Below are 23296 nucleotides of genomic sequence, written 5' to 3' on the forward strand. Positions count from 1 at the left end.
CGTCCTCTCCTATTACCCCTGCCGTAACCCTGGGTAGACTGTTGGCTGTTGTTCCACTGTGTACCCTGCCCCTGGGAATAGTTTGATCCTCTCTGGGAATTTGTCCGCGTGGGTGACGAAAATTACTATTCCCTCTCTGGTTAGGGGGTTTATTGGTTAACTGGCCAAGGGACTGGAGTGTCTCGTATTCGTCCTTGGCATTCTTCAGCGCGTCCTCGACCGCCTTACCAAACAGATTGGCTTCGACCGGTTTGTCCAACAATGATGCCTGGGTTTCTGTCTTAAAACCAGACTGCCCTAACCACGCACGTCTCTTGATAACAGTACCTTCTGCTATCAATCTGCCTGCGTTGTCCGCGGCATCAAAAGTTGCTTTTAAAATGCAACCAGACACGGCTCTACCCTCTGCGGAAATTCGTGCTAACTGGCCCTTTAAGGGTTCTGGTGCAGAGGCTATGAGTGCCGCGACTTCTTCCCACTGATGGCAGTTGTAGCTGGACAACAGGGTGGTGGAGTTTGCAATCCTTCCCTGATAGGCGGACGTTGAGGCTACTTTCGAGGCTACTTTCCTGCCGAAACCATATAGTTTTTTGCTCTCCTTGTCTGGAGGAGCTTCGGACGATGACAAGGTTGTTCCTGCCCTCTTACGAGTGTTAGTGACAACTAGGGAGTCTGGCTTCAGATGTCCTCTTTTATAGAGAGGGTCAGACTTGGCTGCCCTGAAAAGTTTTTCAACTCTGGGATTGACTGCTCTGGTGAGGTTCGGGTTCACCAGGGACGAGTCTATTCTCCGCTGAATAGACTTAAGGATAGGGATGGTCTGGGCAACAGGCGTCCTTTCTCCCACTAACTCCTCGGCGAAGTCCCTCTCTTCCTGGACACCATGGGTGTCAATATGGAAATGTTCTGCTGCTCGTGCGAGAACCTCGTTCAGGAGGGGTTGGTTATCGACAGGGGAGTCGGTAACCGGGGCTTCCTTTTCTACCGGGGAATCTACTCTCTAGGTTTCAGGGTCTTCCTCCTCCTCCTCCTCCTCCTCCTCCTCTTCTTGGTCCTCATCATCCCCATAGTAGCCCGTCCCGGTTTGCTCTTCTACCATGCCAAAATCTTGGTCCTCACCAAAGGAAGTCTCTCCTTGATACAGTGAGTATGGCCGTGAGTATGGTTGTACCTCGAAGGGGTCTGTAGACCTCATCGGTGTCTCAAACCAGGGCTTCTTACTCGGCGGGGATAGGATCATTAGAGCCTAAGGGTGTAGCCCCTTGTTGATTATATGAAAGGAAATGGTCTGGATTTTTATCGTAAAAGTCTGCCAAAGAAGACATCCTTGACATGACCCTATCTATGTCATCACTTGACCATTTTTTTGGAACTGGGAATGACTCTCTCAGAAAGTCGAGGAGATTTATCTTGAGTAGATTTGCTGGTTTTAGAAATATCAGCAGACCTGGTCTTGTCCGTTTGTCTGTTTAGGAGGAGTGGAGTGTTTCACAGGTGTGGAAGAGTGCAGAGGCTGTTTCTTCTGCTGTTTTCCCCCCTCCCCGGGAGTGGAAAAGTTTTTTCCCTGTCCCTTTGTGGCTCTGGAGGTTTTCGACGCCTGGCGGCGAGGATCGGGGGTAGAGTCCCTGTCCTTCGAACGTGGGGCCACGCTGACCTTGTCTGCGGGCTCCGACTCCTGGAGAGCGGCCTAGGGGTGGAAGTCGTCTTCGTCCTCCGACGATCGAACTTCTGTTAGCCTAGGGAGCAAGGCACTCTTGGCAAAAGTGGATGATTGCCTGGAGTCATGCGGCGATCTCGATCGAGAACGCCCAGAGGACACCGATTCGGACCATTCTGTTTGTGCCTCTTTCCGAGAACTCGACGTCGTCGAGTCTCGGTTGGACTTCGTGTGTTTTGTTTGAGTGGTGTGTGAGTGGTGTGTGAAGCGCTTGTGTCGCCGGGGGTCTTCCCCATAGCCGCCCTGTCGGACGACCTTCCGAGGTCGGGGACCTGCGCTCGGCTGTCTTTCGGCGCCGTAATGCCCTCGCCGTCCGAAAGCACGGCGTCGCTGCCATCGCTGAAGGCGCCCTCCGCTGCCATGGCCGCCTGCCTGGCGTGGTGGGCCCACCGCTTTGTCGAACGGTCCTTAAGTGTCTTAGGTTTCAACCTACTACACTCTCTGATGGGGAATGGGGAAAGGATGTAAATTAATCAATATTTTTGCAAAAGTATGGCTAGGGCCAGGGGACTCCGCAAAATGCTTCTGACCAGTATGGCGGAAAAAAACAATCTGAGGATCCTAGACGCGTGAGGGATCTTGGGTACAGTGGACGTCACACTAGGGATGGTATTACTGGCACGCCCTGTGTCGACGCCCATTTTAAGTTTCGAAAAACAAACTAATACTCTGCAGCTTCCACTAGATGTCGGCCTATGCACAGCATGTGATCTAAGCAGATTCCACAAGCCTCAGAAATATATATATTACACGGCCCACAGCAGCGGCCGTGTAGTTATCGTTAAGTGTGAGGGACGGATATCCTTTGTTAGAGTGTTTCCTTTAGTTTATTTTAGGCTTGGAAATCCTCGTCAGGGTAGGGATAGTGAGGAGTTTATCCAACCTTTTAATTTAATAAAAAATAAAATGGCATCTTGTGAAAAATCTTCACAAAGAGCAGACCAAAGAGCACCCACAAGCAGAAATAAACAGGTTAGCTCATGTTTGTATGATGCTGCGGCAACCGGCAGAGAGTGCCGATTATCTTTCGAATCATGCCAAAGAGGTGAACTGTCTAATGCGCTCCCAGTCCTTCAGTCTCCTGTACCACATTTTCTGGCAAATGAGTCACTCCTCTGTGTGCTAAACGTTTGGCACACAGACAATGCAGAAGGCAAGCCTGTCATTTTGGCTTTCTCCCACTGCAGAAAAAACCTATCAAAAAGTGTCAAAATGACGAGGAAACTTCGGAAATACCAAACCAAAAAAAAAAACCATTGCCTTCACAAAGACAATTTTTAACAAATATATTCTGAATGAAAAAAAAAAGCTTGAGAGATTCTAGTCAGTGCCAAAAGATCCATGAGCAAGTCCAGAAAAGGAGAGATCGCCAGTCACTGCATGAATGGGACACTGAAGCAGCCGGTCCAATTTGAGCGACAAGATCGGTCTTTCTCTGGCTCAAGCTAGCTGCTGGTTGCCTTGTCTATTTTTCTAAAGGAGACGCAGAGATTTATGTACGACTAAAAGCTACACCCACAAATTGAAAAACCACTTATTAAAGTAAAGGAGCCCAGTAAATTAAAACAAAAAATACTGATTCAAATTAATTATGGGCGTGAAGGGGGCAGAAGTGTGGGAGCGTTCCTTGTGAGCTCCGTACCCATTTACCCTGAATAAGCATAATCCGTCAGTAGATTCTCCGTCTGCGTTTGTCCTTTAGGCGGCAGAAGACTGCAGGAAGATCTGCTTGCACCAGAGGGTCTAGTGTATCTGCAACGGGCTGTAACCCAGAGTTGGGCCGGTGAGATGGAGGCCCTGGGCTCTGGTCGCAGAGCTTGAGTGAGGGACGGAGGTGTGGGCAACGGGGGGCTGACTATTGCCCCCCCCTCTTCCCCACCCGGCTTAATCTCTAGGAGGCGCTGGCCCCAGAAGTGGAGAGCCATGGGGTCACCCAACGGTGCCGATGGCATCGAGTGGAAGTGGCAGTCATGTTGAAGGTTGGCAGCAATCTCCATACATTCAAGGGAGATGAAGCCAAGCTGGAAGCAGCCATCTGTTGACTCATGAGGTTCCAGACTTCAGATAGAAGCTCTCTGCATAAGAAAGGGCACACAAGGAGGGTATAGTAAAAGAGATCAGACAGTTATAGACTCATCCAGCGTTCCAGCTACTACTCAGCAAGCCCTCCTTTCCGTACTGAGTAATACTTCAACTGCCCCAAAGGGTGGGAGAGGGAAATGGCAACTAGTAAAAGAGGAAAGTCAGACTTCTTTGCACCGCGAAGTAGACATCCAAGTTTGGAAAAAATGAGGGGCATGGCCTAACCGCCACGTAAGAGACGCACTCTTCGGGAGCTCCAAAAGATAAAACGCCCGATTCACTGCCGAACCATTGTGGAGGACATTAGGGAACTGCTCGCAAAGTGAAACGCTTGATTTGGCGAGGAACGCCTGGAGACGCCGCGAGCGGAGAAGAACAAGGAAAATGGTGGCCGCAGGGCGCGCGAGGAGGCTGGCGCAGTGGAGATAAACTCGGACCGCTGTGAGGAGAGCTAGTGGGACCGGAGAAGCGGAGGGAAGGTCTGAAAGCGGGAGAGTGGCTGAACACACTGCAGCGGAGGGGGCCGCTGAGTCGGAAGAATGGAGCGGAGACACGCGACTGAACGGCACAGCAACAGCGACCCAGAGACCCTGCTGGTGAGACGCAGCTGGAGGAGACCAAGCAACGGAGAAGAGCTGCGTACGCGCTGCCAGAGCGAAGACGGGCAAAGAGGACTCGACAGGTGGTGCCTGAGAGGAGGGCGAAACGGACACTGAAGAAAAGCAGCGGCACAGTAGCTGGGGATCCGAAACAGGAGACCAGCGAGAGAAGGAGGCGCGGGCGCGCCGTAAGAGCAGACCGAAGAAGCCAAGCTGAGGGGCAAGATTAACTTAAAGACATACGTGCTCCAGGGCCCGGGGAACCTCCCCCTTGCCGGCCCATGCATAGAGGAGACCCTGACATTTACGCAGAGGAATTGATGGCTCCCGAGCGGAGCTGATTAACGGAGAAGCTCAACGGAGCATAAGAGGGAAGAGCAAGATCCGAACTACAGCCAGGAGCAATAAAGGTGGGCAGAAAGGGGTCGAACTGGCGGGGGAAACAGCTGACCTGCAGCGCTTCATAGAGTGTAATACTGGCACTGGAGGGACCCACGCGCCTGAGTGGTCTCCCAATAAACTGGGGGTGCTAGCCTGGACTGGTTGCCCCACGCCTGCATTGCATGCACACAAGGAAGCCCTGCACGTGAGGCGCAGATAGCTTTTGGCGTGCACTAGGCGACTCCCCCTGGCACAACAACGGCATTAAGGATCTGAAAACAGAAACCCGCATTGAGACCATTAACAGGCCCAATAGTGTCACACAAGGTGACGTCCAAGGTGCCCCTACTACGGCAGCACCCACAGCAGGCACAAAATACAGTGCCACCGCCTGACGGCGAGACATTTGGAAAAGAACATACAGCCCTAAGTTTGGACCCACAAAATTCCTCAGCCCTGAGAAAGCCAGGCAAAAACAGAGCACAATGGAAACTCACGGTTGGAGGGCTGCCAAGACCTGAGGCCATCCCCACGGGTGCCGAAATGGCGTTGCCTGGAACCACAGAGGTAACATCGGAACCAGGCAACGCGCAGATACTAGAGGCCATCAAAACACTACAGACAGCCATGGAGAACAAAATAGATGCTGTGGCCATAGACTTTGGCCTATTGAGACAGGATGTCCGCAATATTTCAGGAAGGACAGACGAGCTAGAAACCCAAGATCGTGAAAACTCTGAGGCCAAAGCACAGCTCTTGATAGACGTAGATGAACTGGCACAGAAGGTGAAGCACTTAGAAGACAGGGGTGAGGAGGCAGAAGGAAGGGCACGCAGAAATAACATAAGGATTCTGGGCCTACTGGAGGACATCGAAGGAACGGACCCCACTAACTATGTGGAGAACCTACTAATACAAGAGATTGGGGCGCAGAAACTGTCACATGGCTTCACCATCAAAAGGGCTCACTGCTCCCTCACCAAACGACCGCCACCAGGGGCGCCACCCAGACCAGTCACAGCCAAAGTGCTTAATTACAAGGTCATTGAAACAATTCTGGCTTTTTCGAGAATGGGAGGCAAGATCGAAAGAAATTCAGCGAAGGTTGCCATATATCCCAATTACACCTTCCAAGTGCAAATGAAAAGGGCACAATTCATTTATACGAAAGCCAGGTTGAAAAAAGTTGGCCTACGCTATATGCTCCTTTACCCAGCAAAACTTAAAGTACTGCACAACAACAAGATGCTTCTCTTCGAGACACCGGCCGAAGCCAAGGAATGGATGGACGGGAAGCAAATCCAGGATCTTGAACCAAAAGAACGTGGGGAGCGTTAAGAACAGCCCAGTGAAGATATAGGCAAGTCTGGTCCACCTGCTACACAAGATGGACTAGAACACACAGGAAACAGATAGAACATACGCTTACGCACAGCGGACTGATCAGCTTCGGGAGCAACCAAAGATGTCCGCTCCTATGAGGAAGCAGGCTTGCAGTGAACCTCTTAAACCCCAGAAGTTATTTGGGTATTATTAGCCCGCCCGTAGGGCACCAGGAGACAAGGACAAGGTTGAATGTAGCAGAAACGGGATAGTCATAACGGGGTAAACCCCGCTGGACAATGTTGGTTATGTGGGAATTCAAAGGGGAGTTGGTGGACAAATTGGGGAAATGATGAGAACACAGAAAAAAATACCTAGAGCTTCACAAACGGTCGAGACAAGAGAGGGCGTCACTGGAGGTGCCACTCACAAGAACAAACAGACCATCAAACACAATGGCTGACAAGATCAAGATTATGACGTGGAACGTCAAAGGCATGAACAGCACCGAATCCAAACACACATCAGGCAGAATAAGGTCAGAATAGCCCTGCTGCAGGAGACCCATCTAGACCAAGTAAGCAAGCCGCATTAACTAGAAGCTGGAGAGGTACACTGATAGACTCCGCATATTCCACCTACGTCAGGGGCGGTCCTGATATGGGTAGACCCAACTATCCCCCTTAAAATTATCACCACAAAAACTGATGACGAAAGGAGGATGGCCTTGTTACACGGCACGATAGAGGTGAAGGAGGTCTGTGTAATTAGTACTTACGCCCCTAATCACAACGCCACAGTTTTTTTCCATTCACTATATAAATGGCTGAGTCCCTTTGGAGATAGTACCCTAATATGGGGAGGGGATCATAATTGTACAATGGCCCCATGGAAAGATAGATCTGACAGCAAACACGTACGACCATCCCCTCCAGCTAAAATCTTAGAGACATTAGCTCAACAATTTAGGCTAAAAGACCTATGAGAGAGCAGCATCCAGAGACCAGAGAGTACTCATTTTATTCACCACTGCATGCTGTCAGCACTAGATTAGACTACATATTCGTCAGTGAGGAGCAACAAGACATGTTTGGGGATAGATATTACTTGGCTAGAGTGCTATCAGACCACGCCCCACTCTTGACTACCTGGATGTTGATTGCAGCCAGACCCCCCCCCCCCCCCATACCAGCGTGGAGGCTTAGAAGTGAGGCCCTGTTAGCCGCAGCCTTTCGAGAACAGATTGGAAAAAGCACACAGGAATACTGGCAGACAAATGATAATAGTGTACGATACGTAGGCACAGTGTGGGAGGCATATACGGTCGTGGTGAGGGGGGGGAATGATTGCCGCAATAGGCGGAGCCCAAAAATCCATTGAAACCCCCGTAGAGAGTACTGAGGGGGAAACAAAGAGAATTAGAAACAAGGGCTGAATCAAACCCAGAACATCTGGCAAAGGAAGTTGAGCTCAGACAAGCATGCCTAATGTATTGGGAACAGCCGAGTAAGCTTTTTTACAAAAAACATATTGAAAGGACCCATGCCCTTGGGGATAAACCAGGTAAACTTATCTTGGCTATACAAGCGAGAAGCCCCTAGGACACCCATATGCCAAGTCCGTGATTCGGAGGGCAGGGTGGCGCACACACACACAAGCCGAAATACATTTGACCTTCTCTGCTTTTTACCAGGACCTCTATGCTAATACTCTCTTGGCCACAGATGATGAAATAGACGATATCTTAGACATCATTAAACTGCCTAAGCTGGATGCACAAATGGCAGAATCCCTAGATGACCCAGTAACCCCCAAGGAGGTCCTGGTCACTATAAGATCCTTACCATCCAGGAAAACCCCCGGGACAGACGGGCTCCCATGGGAGTTTTACAAGGCATACGATGAAATACTGGCACCACTCCTAGCTGAAGTATATAATGAGGCATATGAGGTGGGGACACTCCCAGAATCCATGAGGGAAGCGGTTATCATCCTGCTATTAAAACCCAGGAGGGATGGGGAGGATTGCGGCTCATATCGGCGTGGTCTATGTTAAATCAAGACAACAAAATATTGACGGCACTCCTAGCAAGGAGACTGCGTAAAGTCATCCCCTTATTGATCCACCAAGATCAGACGGGTTATGTGCCAGGGCGGACCATCTCCGAAAACCTGCGCAGACTACACCACGTCATATACAGCATTAGCGACAGGACTGACAAATGTGCTGTGGCGTCTCTTGATGCCACTAATACCGTTGATTCGGTTAGGTTGAACTGGCTGTATGCTACCATGACGAAAATGGGGATTGGGCCAGTTTTCTTAAAATCGACTAAACTCATACACGAGCCCTATGGCGAGAGTACGCACCGGGAAAACATTCTCTGACAAATGGCAGCTATATAGGGCCACGCGACATGGCTGCCCTCTATCTCCCATGTTATACATCATAGCTACTGAACCAGTGAATACCTATCTAAGGCAGGAATATGGAGACGGGGCATAGCAGTAAATGGAGTGACCCACTTGGTGTCGATGTATGCAGATGATACGCTGCTATACCTGAACAACCCAGAACACATACTGCCATACATATTGGAGACGTTAGATGGGTTCCAGAGGTACACAGGAATTCAAATAAATAAGGAAAAATCATGTCACTTTCCCCTAGCTGCAGTTAACATTGAGAAACTCACGATCATGGCCTTTCAGTGGAAAGCCACCTCCTTTAAATACCTGGGAATAACCATTCATCGCAATCCTGAAACTGAACATGCACTCAACACGATAAAAGCCCGAGAGAGCCTTGAGAGATCAATGGTATTCTGGAGCAAATTACCACTGTCGGTGGCAGGTAGGGCCGGACTCATCAAGATGGTGGCATTACCACAACTGTTACACTACTTTAGTAACATCCCTAACGTTCCACCACGGTGCTTTAGGGACCTAGATAAACTCTGCAGAGGGTTTCTGTGGAGGGGAGGTAGACAGAGTTACACTTCAGGTGATGCAGAGACCCTATGAAAAAGGAGGCCTGAAAATACCCAATTTCGAACTGTATTACTTGGCAGGGCAACTGTGACATGTGGTGATTTGGATGGCTAACGAGATTACGATGGACACATGGCTCCTACAGCCGGGCTTCCCACAGCTGCTCCGAAGGGATCTACTCTGGACCCCGCAAAAGCTAACACTAAACTACCCCTACTTGGCGAAACTGGAGTTCAGCTCTGGAGACGGACATGTAAGGCTCTGAAGATAGCAGGCCCAATCTCCCCGCAGATCCCTGTTGCAGCGATCATGGCGGGTAGACCCTGGGGACAGAAGGAAGTAAGAACTAGGTGGGAGCCCTGCGGAGTAGCTAGAGTGGGGGGTGGGGATCTGCTGAACGACCAGGGAACCCTGACATTCTCCGAATTGCACAAGACCATGGGGCTGCCTGCTGGTCAGTTTCTGCTCCACAGAGCAGTGATAAAGGAGCTCAAGACAAGATGGCCTGATATAGACAACCAAACAACAGAACATGAAAACATTGAAAGCTTGTTAAGTGTTGCAGAAGGGGGCCATGAAATCTCGAGGCTCTATGAAATACTAATGAACAGCACAACCAACGACGAGCTCAGAAGCAAAGCGAAATGGGAGCAAGAACTGGGCTTGGAGTTTGAAGACAAAACATGGGGAACCATAACCCAGTATCACAAAATGGTATCCAGGAATGCCAGATTGCAGCTCATACAATTTTACATCACCAACAGAGCGTACCTCACACCTGAAGTGATCTCCAAGTTCAAGGGGGCAGGAACCAAGGTATGTCCTAAACGTAATGAACCTAGAGCGGGAATGACCCACATGTTTTGGGGATGTCCAGTGATACAATGCCTTCTGGACACAGATAGCTGAAAAGGTGGAAATAGCGGACATAGTCCTGGACATACAAACCCCAGCAGCATGTATCCTGGGTAGATACAAAAAGACGAAAGAACAAGCCATTGAACAAAATAAAAGATTTGATGTACGTTCTTGCAAAGAGACACATAGCCATGGGGTGGAAAAAAGCCAGGAGTCCAGGTGTGGCACAGTGGTGGGAGGACCTTCTTAAGTGGGTGGCGGCGGAAACAGGGGCAAGGGAGAATGCACTCCGGGAATAGAACCTAGACTTAAGCGAAGACTTGCAGCAGTGGGTGGCGCTCACGGTGTCGTTGCTAACCTCGACTTTGGACAATAGTACTGCAGATGAAGCAGGGAGTCCGCAATCGGCGGATGTAATGATGGAACCCTAGAACAGAAGGTGGATCTGGGAAGGGGGGGGGGGTGAATTGGGGATTATGTGTGTTAATGGAATAATGCAATGATGATCAAAAAACAGTTTCGTTTATATACTGGTTGTACAATCTTAATAAAAAAATTAAACAAAAAAAAAAACAAAAGTTTGGATAAAGTGTGCACCCGCGCCATCTCGGAATCGTGTGCTGGTGGCATTAGGGCGTATTGAAAAACCTATATTGCGTTTGGACAATAAATTCAATACACTAAACGAGAAAGTGGCGCAGCTTCACACACAAGTACCTAGGTGCTCCTGTGGAAAACTAGAGACTTAGATCAAGGGTCAGGTAAAGGAGGACGTAGAGGCGATTGTGAAGGGTAGAAAGACAATGGAATCAAGGCTTTAATATTTAGAAAATGTTCTTAGAGCTAAACAAATTAGGGCGATTGGCCTGCCACAGGTGTAGACGGGGACGACCCCATCACCTTTGTCACCAACTGGCTCCTAGAATTTGCTGGACCTATTTATGTGGACAAATGTTATCGAATCAATATGAAGCCATCCAATAGAACAGCAGAAGCGACAAGAGGTACATTAATTGCCAAACCTATTTAAGAATTCTTCTCTAGGCCCCAGGAACGAAGTTTAGATTTACATGGAAGGACAAAGAATACCTGTTTTGGGATGCTGCCAGGGCAGAAGATCTATTTAAAGCAATCCCAGGAATGGCCTCTCCAACTGCCGAGAAGGTTTGTTGGGATGCAAGCTATACCCACACGAGTTTGAACTGAACAGATGTTTTAAGACTCCCTGGTCCATCCAATATGTGCACGCTGACGGGTGGCTAGCCTATTGGGTTTGTGAATAGCTAGGGGGAGAAGGAAAGGCAGTGAGGTGAGGCTACTTTTGGGACCCGACTGAGTTGTAGGGTGGTTTCTATAAAAGCATTCCAAGGATAGTGGGCTAGGTCATACGCTTTAGACTTATTGCTAGACTCATGATGAACATCGGGATGGGTTATGTGCATGACAGTTTGGTTGTTACGGTGGGTAATTGAGCTTTTTGGAGGCAACGTTGCAGTGGGATAGAAGCATTGCCAAGGGTCGACACAGTCTCTAGATAACCCTGTTGCGCTGAGAGGTCATAATTAACACACTTGGAATATAGGAATGCTCAACAGAACTTTCTTTGTGCGGACTGTATGCTTCCATTTACAAGAGGGTTCAGGGGGCGGGATGGGGCCAACCACCTGGATTTCTAACTTGTATTTTAGGATGACTAAAAGACATGTCGTTTATTTACACAGTGCCCAACTCCGTGTCACAATCTCCCATCAACCAAACAGAGCAAGATCTGCTTCAAATAGTAAACAAAGATCAAATAAGAGAAAAATACAAAAATAATTGGCATCTACTGCCAAGGCAGAGACCTCAGGACCAAGACAAAAGGACGAATTTGAAGAGAAGAATTAGAAAAGAGAGTGAAGGGCCCAACATATTTTCAGTTCAGAGCAATTACGGAGTCTGTATGTTTAGAGCTACTTTTCAAATGTTTGTCTTGTTAACTGACAATTCATAAAGTGGATGATGGCCCTTCATTAAACAAACCTGTATGACAATTAGTTTTACCAAAATGAGACCGTACACGCAATGTTTACTAAAAAACGAAAGTGATCTGATGCAGATTTATAAATCATTTAAAACAGAGCTTTAAGTGAGAATGCTGAACTAGTGTAGGTTGCACACCATGGCCTACAGAACCAAGCAGAAAATTGTACCAGAGTGACACGTGATAAGGACAGTAACAGCCCCGAGGACGGAAGGGCAGAACTACCATCAGAACACAATGCGCAATTGGATTTTTTCTATAATTCCCTGCTTCCAGTGGTAGAAAAACGTAACCTTATACTATCCAAGTCGTAATACATCAATAAAATGTGCATAACACCTGTAAAGGTCTTTTGCAGCACTACAGAAAGCAAAACATGCAGCCGCATTATTTTATATAAATAAAATATAAAGCGCGAGAGACAGGACGCAATTTAAATCTTGAAGACTGCAATATATGGGGAATTTTAAATCTTAAGTTCGAGCCTCCCTGAAAAAAATCCAAATAATGTAAACGGACAGGCAGAAATAATGAATTTCAGAAGGGACTTAAGTTGTAATGGTTTTCGAATGTTTCATTACACCTTTGCCCGAGGAAGTAAATCACAAGATCACGAAACTTACACATAAATGACTTCGCCTAATTAAGTTAACGTGTTGCTTTTCACACACACACACACACACACACACACACACACACACACACACACACACACACACACACACTTGGAATTAACTTTCATCACAAGAGGAAATGGGGAGAGGTGGGTGAGAGGAAAGCAGGCTGAAGACAATGGCAAGTACATAGCAGACATACACAAAACGTTTGCATTGAATAGATAATAAAAGGCCTGACTTCTCACCTATGAAGCTGCAAAATTGTTTTGAAGATCTAAGGCGATGACCAGTTCCGAAGGCATTTAAGGCTGAGAGCAAATAGTGGGGAGGCTTGTGTAAACAATCGTGCAGAATAAAGTTTTGACAGCAGGTCTCGGAGATTAACAGTTTCCAAGACTGCCCGAAATGTTGTAGAATATCTAGCCCAAATGCGACAGTTTGTGATTGGTTATCAGGAAAGGTTGTTCGAAGTTTGTACAGAAGAAAGTACAAGCAAATTAAGGTGTATGTATTGTCCCAAAAAAGAAAACGTTAATAACCTTTCATTTTACAGGTGTACAATGTGGTTCTGAAATCTCCTTGAAGGATGAAAACTGAAATCCATTAGCATATCTCGTCCATTGCGAAACTGAGTCCGAGAACGGTACAGCCGTTTGGGTCCAACAGTGAAACTATACCATTCACCCATGCCTTGAGTGACAATTTTCTCTAGTCTACACATTACCAAAAAGAATATGTTGAACTGTGCTAATGAAAGATTTTGTTTTTGCAGTTTAACAAGTATTTGACCTTGACAGTTCATCATTTGCAGTCGTAACAGATTTGTTCACTAACAATCCCATATTTGTTTCGTGAAGCTGTCACTTACGTTGTCCTTGAAGTTGATAATCTTTTATTCTTGATGAAACAGTTGTAGAGATTTGAGGTTTACCTCTAGGTTGTGATGTGACGAAGTATTAAGATTTTCATGAGTTCATTGTTCCTGGGTTCAATTATCTCTGGTTATACCAATGACATGGTCAATTTATTGATCTTTTTGAAAGTAAACTTGCATGATTAACTCTTGATCAAAGGTGCAGATCATGTGTTATGTTTTGTGGAGCTGTAATAAAAAGTTATTCCGATACCCATGTGTTTACACATTTCCTGAAGCAACGTTGTCACCTGGTCCTTGGTGTCCAAAAAGAGAATTGCTGTGCCCAAGTAATCAAAGTAATCAAAGTAATCAAAGATGAGTATTCTGTAGTCACAGCATGAATTAAACATTTCTTGCATGCCTTACTCCTTACTAGATGATAAATGTAATTTATATTACAGATATTCGAATGATCTGGGTTGCTGAAGGTTTAGAAATTCTTTCTCCAACTTGGCCAATATACAGATTTCTATGTTGTGCTGCCATGCATTTTAACAGAATTGCCCTGCTGCCTGCCCTTTTCCCTCTGGAGACAAAACAAACCTATATGAAGTCTCACCATGTGCAGGCAGGGGGTAAGGCAAGGTCTTAGTTAGCTTCCCCTTTTACATCCAAGCAGACCGATTTTAATCCATCACATTCATCGTTTAACTGGACATGTATATTATTTGGATAAAACACTGCATGACTGATACAAATCAGTATGTTATTTACATATCCTTAATGGGAGAGAAAAAAAAAAACCAAGGAGCACTTCTGGCAGTTCCAAAACTCGTTTCATTTAACAGACACTTGCTAAAAATGCTGGGGTCCATCACAAATGTAGCAAACATTTAAATGGTTACAATATTCACTCGACAGACACGAAACACAAGACCCTACTATCACCAAGAAAGTTAGAGCACCTTATTCAGAAAGCACACAACTTACATTTAAGAAACACATTAATGTTAGCTTTGTACACAACCCAGTAACAAGCAATAACAGTGTGCCTAACAGACTTAATATTTACATATTAAAACGGAGGTGGACCAAAATATCACCAATGCCGAAAATTAATAATCTCAATTTAGCTTTTGATTTCTTTTTTTTTTTAAAGCCTACATTATAAAGAATTGGTTTGGAGGTTAGCTGCTAATCAAGTATGTTAAACATTTAATTTAGCAATGTTAAATCACTTCTGGTTTAGTGATTGATTGCGCACTACATTTTAGATAATGTAACCATAAAAACAAGGTAGACCAGCCACATACTTTCTATATCACCCCCTGAATATCTCATACTCCTACATCCCGTCCCCTTTCCTCCATACTTGTGGAACATTCCGTCCTTCAATACGGAACCGGAGCACTTTTTAAAAGCATCAAAAAATATAATTTGTTGTCCTTTTATTTTTACGTGGGGCCACTACACGTGACCGTAACCCTGCTTTCTTTCCTGTGCTCCGCTGCGCGCATCACCCTCCATTGCTTTTTCTCCACGTGGTCGGGGTCAGACACACTTGCACCACTGGGAATATTTTTCTTTTTGTTCCCTTGTCCTTCATTCCTGCTCCGGTTCTACGGTCATCTTTCCTCAGTCTATGCTGGAGCACCTGGGATTCATGTCCTGTTCATCCTGCGAACATCGATTCGCGAGGCCAGGTCCCCACTCTCGTCGCCTGGAGTGCTTAGGCCTGGAACACCGCAGGGACTCGTGCTTCCAATGCGACTCCCGCTCAGTCCGTGCACTCCAGCGTCGGCTTGTAAGGTGGGAAGAGGTGTTTCAATGTGTTCGTCCACCACACTTTCAGCTCTTCATTGAAGAAAAAAGGAAACCAGTAACTTTGTTCCATTTCAGGGCACCCCGGCCAGGGGATTCCTTCCCGGGGTCTTCTAGGTCCGAGAGGGGCTCATGTGGCTCTATTAACATCTCCCTGAGGTATCCAAAAAGGGATCCAACAGGCGCACCAGAGTTTCCTCCAAGGACCACCGCAAGGGGGCTGCCAAAATCGGATCTTCTTCCGTGGTTCCCCTTTTAGGGGCTAAGGTTAGGCCAAGTACTTGTATGGCCGTTACCGGGGTCGGCACCGAGGTATCCACATCTGGAACTAACTGCACTGAGTCTCAGCTGGAGGTCCCTCTCAAGGGGACTAAACGTATCTGGGTTAATCCTGAGGTTCGCCTTCTTGGGGCTATATCTGACACTGGCAGGATTGAGGGACCACCTTTGAGGGTCCTGGCTTCAGGGGGTGACTAAGCCTTTCCATGCTCAGACCTGTGATTACACAAATCCTACTGAGGGGGCAAAGAAGACGGTCACGCACCATAAGTCCACCAGTTCCGGCTTCGCGAGGGTCCCCCACTGGGGCTCAATTCTTCAGTCCCCTGAAGGTGTCTGGTAAACACTCTAGATCTGCTAGTACCGGCTCTGCACAGGTTCCTTGTTCCGAGGCTAGAATGGCACATAAGACTCCCCTGTGGAGACTATGGCCTCACTTACTCCTGGGACGCAGTTTGCCTTAGGCGTTGACAAAATGGCAGCCCAAACCTGCGAACCACGGCAGCCATTTAGACTACCTCTCACAGCAACGTTCATCACGGCTGTTGCAGAGGGGCCGGTTTTTGGGGCAGAGCCGCCGTTTCCACTCTTTGTGGAGAGTAAGAACCTGTTCCGGCCTCCAATGGATCCTCGTGCTCCGACACCGCTGCCGCATACAGTCTCACTCCCTCCTGCATCCGCGCCTTTGATCTACGTGGATCCAATTGGTAGGGGGCCATCCTGGCAGCCATCCTCTTTGCGATCATGTGGACATGCCCAGTCCGAGCAGCCTCTGACCACTCCAGCGCATAGACCTTCGTCTGAGGATGCGTTTTTTGGGGAAATTTCAGACGCTTATGCATTCTGATCCCATGAAGGTGTACTTTAAGGATTTAAGGAAACTTATCCTAAGCCATCTGAACCGCCCCCTGCTCCAGCAATCCCCATGCATGTTCCGGTAGTGATACCTCCTCCACCTCTCCTTGTGGGGCCTCCTGCCCCTCTGCCCCCACTTCCCCCTGTGGAGAAGACTGGTTGCTCTGCCAACTACCCATTCGGGGCCTGAGGCACCACATGCGGCGGATCAGTCTTATACTCTACTCTACTCTAGGTGAGGACAAGGCGGACCAGGATGGTGATGAACCGCCCCGCTCTATTAGAGCCTTTTCACGACCGGCTGCTAGACATCCCAATACCCGAAGCCCCAACTCCACAAGAGGGGGTACTTTCTGGTGCCTTTACTCTGTCAACCCAAGTGCTCCCCGCCAGCGTTTTGCAAACATTACTCTCTCGACCTGAGCTCCCGGGCTGATGGCCAATTTGGCCAGGCAGTTCTCAATAGAAGGAAATTTTCATCCACCCGTAACTCCTATGGTCAGTGCTTGGGAATCTCCCACAAGTATGGAGGAAAGGTGATGGGAAGTAGGAGTATGACAAAGTTGACTCACCATAGTGACTACTTTACTCCTAGTCCATAGTCTCCTTTCCTCCATACGCCCACCCGCCGTCCCCTCTAATAAGTATCCTCTATTGTTGCTTAAATGGTCTCAGACCTGGCGATAGAAAAGGACTGAAGGGTGGGGCAGAGGAAGACTGGGTTACGGCCATGTGCGGTGGCCACGCATAAAAAATGAAGACAAACAAATTCTAATTTTCTTAATGCTTTTTAAAAAAGTGCTCCGGTCCAGTCCCGAAGGACAGAATGTCCTAAAAGTATGGAAGAAAGGGGACTGTGGACTAGGAGTAAGGTAGTCACTACGGTGAGTAACTGTCAGAATGCCCAACATCACACCACCAAACCATGAAAATTACGGTGCTTGTACTTTTGGTCATCTGGATGGAATATATTAGTGACTTTCACAATTGGCCAATTTCTCAGCAGCGGCAACAGAGGTGCAGCCCTCCAATACAGGAACCTTACCAATAATAAGCAAATATCCATACAAATGAGGCACAATGATTATATTTTGCACCCCTCAAGCAAAGGTGCAGACAAAAAGAAATGTATGCGCTCACCACATGCTTATGCAGTGGACGACTGATTAGTCCTGTGAAACACACATTATCTAATGTCACATTAAAATAATAGTAATGAAAAATCCATAGGACATTTGGTTCTATGCTTCCTTGTACAAGTGTCAAAATGTCCTATGCACTCTACATACATCATGTACCAGTGTCCTGCAGACATCATGCTTGCTGTCAGACTTTTACATATTTAAGCTTTCCGTTTCAGTCGAATATGATAAACGGTGGAAAACTACAGCCGGGAGAAAAAGTGCCTCCTCGGTTTAAAACAAAAAATATTGCTCCCCAGTGGTGCCTTACTGTGTGCACACATGGAGGAAGGCGGGGGTGGGGCCTTGCGAAGAGGTGGCTGGAGAGACAGCTTGGCATACAATAGAAGGGCCCTATACTCTCCCGCCCTTTATGCTGGTATACTTTCTCCTATTGCTTCCTCTCCTGTCCCCGGACCTTGTTCAGAAACACTGCATATTCTACATACATCGTTTTCTTTGTATACATTTCCTCAAAATAGCCATTGACCACTGACAAATATTTTTATTTACAAAAAATGGTTTTACATGGATTTTAAGTTTTTCTACTTGTAAATCCTAACCCTCTTTTTCCCCCCCCCTCAAATTCGGTTTTGAATAAGACATGCACAAAAAAAATGCATGTTACATAAGTATGCGTCAGTGGGCAGATGCTACTTTGAGCAATTGTAGGAAATCATTAGCCTTTTTATGCGACTATGAATTCACATACCCCCAGAAATAAACTGATCTAAACATTTGCAAAAATTGCACATCTTTTTTTTACCAACTAGAGCATGGAAGATACACGTGGTCATAATTCTATTCTACCATCAATCTTAAGCAAATCATTTCATTTCGCTGTCACTTATCCATGAAAAGTAGAAGCTCTTAAAATGGATACTGTCCACGTTGTACTATAGAAACAACAAATTCTATTGCTCCATAAATAATAACAGTGACCGTTGATAGAATGCCTGGAGTAAGAATGGCAGCGGTTCGCAGTATAAGTCAACAGAACATTAATTAAAATAACTTTTTGGTTTACTGATGGCGTCCTGTATGGGGCTTCCAAAGATACCATCAAGTATTAAAGAATCGTACTTCCAGTAACACAATTTTCTGTAATTTCACACCGATGCCAATACATAGGCAAATTACGGCCCGATGTCACACAGGCCCTTGTACATTATAGAACCTGCGCTAGATACTGAGAACGGGCATTATTCTGTACACAAAATTGCCTAAATCCTTTCCAGGGGCAGTGTCTCACAGACATCTTTTGCTGACTATCAGCAGAAGCGTGTTGGCTACCCCCTTTGAGAGACTGTTCCCTCAATAGCTTATCTGTTGAGAACATTGTTTATCCCGCGATATTTCTACAACAAAAAGTATGTATGTTAATCAAGCACATGTATTTCTTACACACTGGAAAAAACACGATTTCGTTCCATTATTTTCGGCAAAAAATGTACCAACATTGATAAACACATTTTAAAATGTTGTGAAAACACTGGAAAATCACCAGTGATATAGACAAAACAAACACTGAAAACAGTCCCCCTAATCATATTGTTGCGCATTTAATAGCTCTTCTCACCATGCATGATACATTGTGCCTATCAATTGCTTACAGGCATCACATCTGCATTGCCCAAAGAGCAGAAGTATCGATCATTCAGCAACTAAACTCACCCGCCTTGAAACACTTGTGTATAGGCGCACTATAAAAAAAATATAATTTCATATCCTACCCAAAAACAGGGCCCACCACTTTTTTTGAATTAATTTAGTGTCAGCACAATGGCTAGTGATTCAGGATCAAAAAGGTCCTTGATGCACACACGAGACAGCTAAACTGCTCAACAACCACATCTCATAAAAGGAATTGAATTTTCCAAAGTCACTGCATTTTCAATTGGCTCTTGACATTGTAGACACTAGGGTGTCAGGCTATCCGGTAACAACCCACTATGAGTTTTGTGACTCAAAATAACCGACTCTCAGATTTTGTTTAGGGAAGGTTTTTAAAAAAATGGATCCAGGGAAGTTGCCTCAGATTTGCATTTCTAGTTCTACCATCCAGAAAACGAAGACATCAGATCAGGATTTGCACTATTCCCAATAGCAAATGCTAGATACAATAGCAAGCTAGATAAAAACTAAATTTGTACCACAATCAGAGACGAGCGATGCAAGAAAGTCAATTAAGAGTAAACATGTATTTGGTTAATTTGCTTTTACACACTGTCCCATCTCTACGCACACGATTGAAAAGCAATGGCAATGCCAAACGTTTGGCCAAAAACCGTTAGCTTTGCCATGCACGTTTTTAACAGTAATTCAGTGAAGGACACACATAGTGCTTATAAAACGAGTGGCTGAAGGCACAACTGGTTTAGATATTTGTATGTCACCTACAAGCTGTGTGCCCCTGCTCATATGCCATTTCTCCCCATCTGTGCCATAATGAAATCGTTTTGGCTTGTAGGTGGCGCTGTAGCACCACCAAATAGCCCATTCTAAAAAATGGAATGATAGGGAACTGGTTTACATCATCTTTGGGAAGTCATGTCAACTTAAGTCCCAGTGTCAGACGACATAACATGGGTCAAAAACAGTTTTTGGCGACTAACAGAAATGCTACTAACAGTATCACTAGTTTCTTTACTACATTGCTTCATTTAAAAAGAGAAAAGCACAAAAAACTGAAAATGCATAAGTGATCGGCTTGCCGTCAAAACTACGAATGGAAGGAGGACCTGCAGATGAAAGGACTGCTGACTATGTTCAAAGCTGCCATCCCAAATGCATTAGGCATCCTATGAGGCCCCACCTCTGCCATACATGAATCTCCTACACTCGGGATTCTACAGCATTGTAGAATCATTGCTGACCCCTCGCCCCCCACATGGTACATGGCCAGCTGCTTTCCTCAGATGACAACGTATGCTCACTCGTGCTGGCTCTGTAGATTGTGGTGAAATAGGAATGCACTTTAGCTTGCAACAGGCTTGTTTGTATGAACTACCCTTTACTGGAGTCGCTCATGGCATTTTCAAATATCACTTTTTACAACAGAATTGTTAGGGAGATCAATAGCTGAGAGGTCGTTATCAGACATCGCAAACAAATAAAATCTGGAAATGTTCTGTAGTTAGCGCGGTTGTAGGCGACTGCCCACTTGTAATGGTATCAAGCACCATTGAAGTGCCTGAACAAAGGTCAAAGGAAAATGGTCCTGATCCATGTGACGAGATGTACCGTCCATGTGGGTTTGTTACAAGAAGCACTTGCTGGTGGAGAATAGGCATTATACACAGAACAGTAAACCTTGCTGCAGCACGCTGCAACCTCTGCAAAACAAGGGGGGGGGGGGGTTAAAATGTGTGAACATTAGGTCTCACAAAAAAGTTCATTGAAAGGGTGATTTTAGATAAGGGACGTTTTCCTGTCGGATGGTGCCACTGAAAATGCTCTATATACTGTACATTTTCATGCCAAAATGTAAATACCGACCCTTTTCTTCACAGCGATTCTAGGGTAGCCGATGCTGCTTAAAAAGGGTAGCTGGTGTTGCTTAAAAAGGGTTAAGAGCTTCCTACGTTGACACTTTAATGAAGTCAAGTAAGAAAAATGTAGTGGCCAACATACTCCTAGTCCAGAGTCCCCTTTCCGTCATAATTATGAGCATTCAGTCTATGGGAATGGCACCAGAGCACTTTTTTGTTGCACCAAAAACGTGGAGTCCTTTTTATTTTATGTGAGCGCAGGCACGTGTGGCCATAGCCCCCACCTTCTTGCGCCCCGCCCAGAGTCTAACCTTTCAGTCATTTTCCGATCGCCACAGTCAGCAAACAGTTAAAAATATTTTAATAGGGGAAGGCGGCCGGCACATGGATGAAAGGGGACTCTGGACTGGGAATACTTTAATCGCTATGGTTAGTTGAGTAAATTTATCTTTCTCCTACATACAGTCCTTTCGGCTAGTGGCAAGTGCACATTTTGGCCACGTGCTGTAAAAAACTGACTTCTGCCCTGCAGGAGTACAAGGATGAGAAGAGGATTAAGTGCCTACTCAACCCTCACACTTCCACGAGCCAAAAGCCAACGCAATCATAAATGAAAACAGACTTAAGAGATTTACCTCCTTCCCCTTTTATGGTAATGTAGGCTGAGGGTAGGCTATACTCTCAAGAAGGGTGTGAATGTGTTTCAGTAGCAACCCAAATGATGAAGTATAACAAACAGTCAAAAATAAAGGAATGTCCAATCAAGATACGATACAAATATACACATTGAACACACCATTTACAAAAATAACCAACTAGGAAAAAAAAAAAAAAAAAAAACACTACACAAAACCCACCCCACGAAAGAACACAGAATAAACAAGGATAATAAGATGCAACACAGAGTACAGAATATGGATTGTAATGCAAGTATTAACTACAAGGTTCTTTAAGATGTGTGACACCTAAACAGTAAAGATCAAGTGACCAAAACAGTCTCTAGGGCCGTAAATCCGACTGGGGCGGGGGGGGGGGACAGTTAATAGTCAGCAGTACATTTCTGCGGTTCTTGGTGGTCCGGCATCACTGAATCACACTGTGGCGTTGTGCGAGCAATTTGAACACCGGGAGAGTGCAAAAGGCATCACCGGAGGATCCTGGTGGGTCAAATGTGTCAAATGTTCCTTGAAAACAGCTCCAAGCAGTTCAATGGCAACACCACTAGGATCCCAGCCTGCTCGCTCTCACGGTGCAGAGAGTCCCAGTCCAGTGTATCAGGCACAAGAGTCCTCCTTTTCTCTTGCCGCCCAGGCAAAGGGGAGTTTGGCAGACAACTGCAGGGGCCTTCCAAAACAGTATATGGATTCTGATGTGGCTGTCAGAGAGGCAGGTCTTGTTATAATAGAAGATTCACCCCCAATGGTCCCTGTGGATGGTTAGGGGACAGAGCTTGCCCGTTTGACACTGTTTCATAGAAATTATTTCCTCCTAAAGTTACAATGTATATTCTAATTTGATATTTTTGCTATCATATCAATTTCATACGCTATTTTTATGATGTCCAACTTGTATACTCTCTAACTTGCTGTATTGGTAAAGATAACCATAATAAAAATATTTAACAGAAAAAAAAGAAACAGTCCAGAGAGAGCTGGAAAAAGTCAAAAGGAACCAAAATACGAGGGCCTAAAAGAGCCCCTTGAAAGAAGTGGATGACTTGTTACAAGCTAACACTTGTGTATATGCACTTGGAAACACTTGTGTATAGGCATCACACAAGAGCAATAAAATATATAAAATAAAAGGGCTATCTGAAAATCCCATATTAGGGGTGAGGGGTGGTGGTGGGGGACTGTGCTGAAAAAGCATTCCAGGAGATGAGAGTCATTCTCCTGGACAGTTTAGAAACAGTGATAGGTTAAGAGTAGGTTCGTGTTTGGACAGACTTTTGAATTACGGATTTTACTATTGACGCAAAGCACCCTATAGTTTAGAAGGGAAACCCTTAGCATAGGGAAAGTTATGCATTTTCTTCATTATTTTGTAATAAACCTTGTTGAATATGGTACCCATTGGTGTAGGTCGCCTTCTGACCTACCACACCGGACATCACACACAAAGTGCTTTGCACTAGAGGAAGAAGAGGGGACAGGAAGGAGCAAGAGAGAAATAAGATGGAACATTTCAAACTGTACAGAGCTATCCCCATCTACACTAAGCCA

The 23296-nt window shown here is 46.0% G+C and overlaps 1 protein-coding gene across 3 annotated transcripts in view; it reads right to left on the reverse strand.

Moving 5' to 3' along the window:
• Positions 1 to 23296, reverse strand: part of LOC138480893 (transcriptional regulator Kaiso-like) — a 422231-nt gene that overhangs the window by 359267 nt on the left and 39668 nt on the right. The gene's annotated exons all lie outside the window — the stretch shown is intronic.

Source organism: Ambystoma mexicanum, chromosome 5p (genome assembly GCF_040938575.1).
Source record: "Ambystoma mexicanum isolate Mex_15411 chromosome 5p, UKY_AmexF1_1, whole genome shotgun sequence".
Lineage (NCBI taxonomy): Eukaryota > Metazoa > Chordata > Amphibia > Caudata > Ambystomatidae > Ambystoma > Ambystoma mexicanum.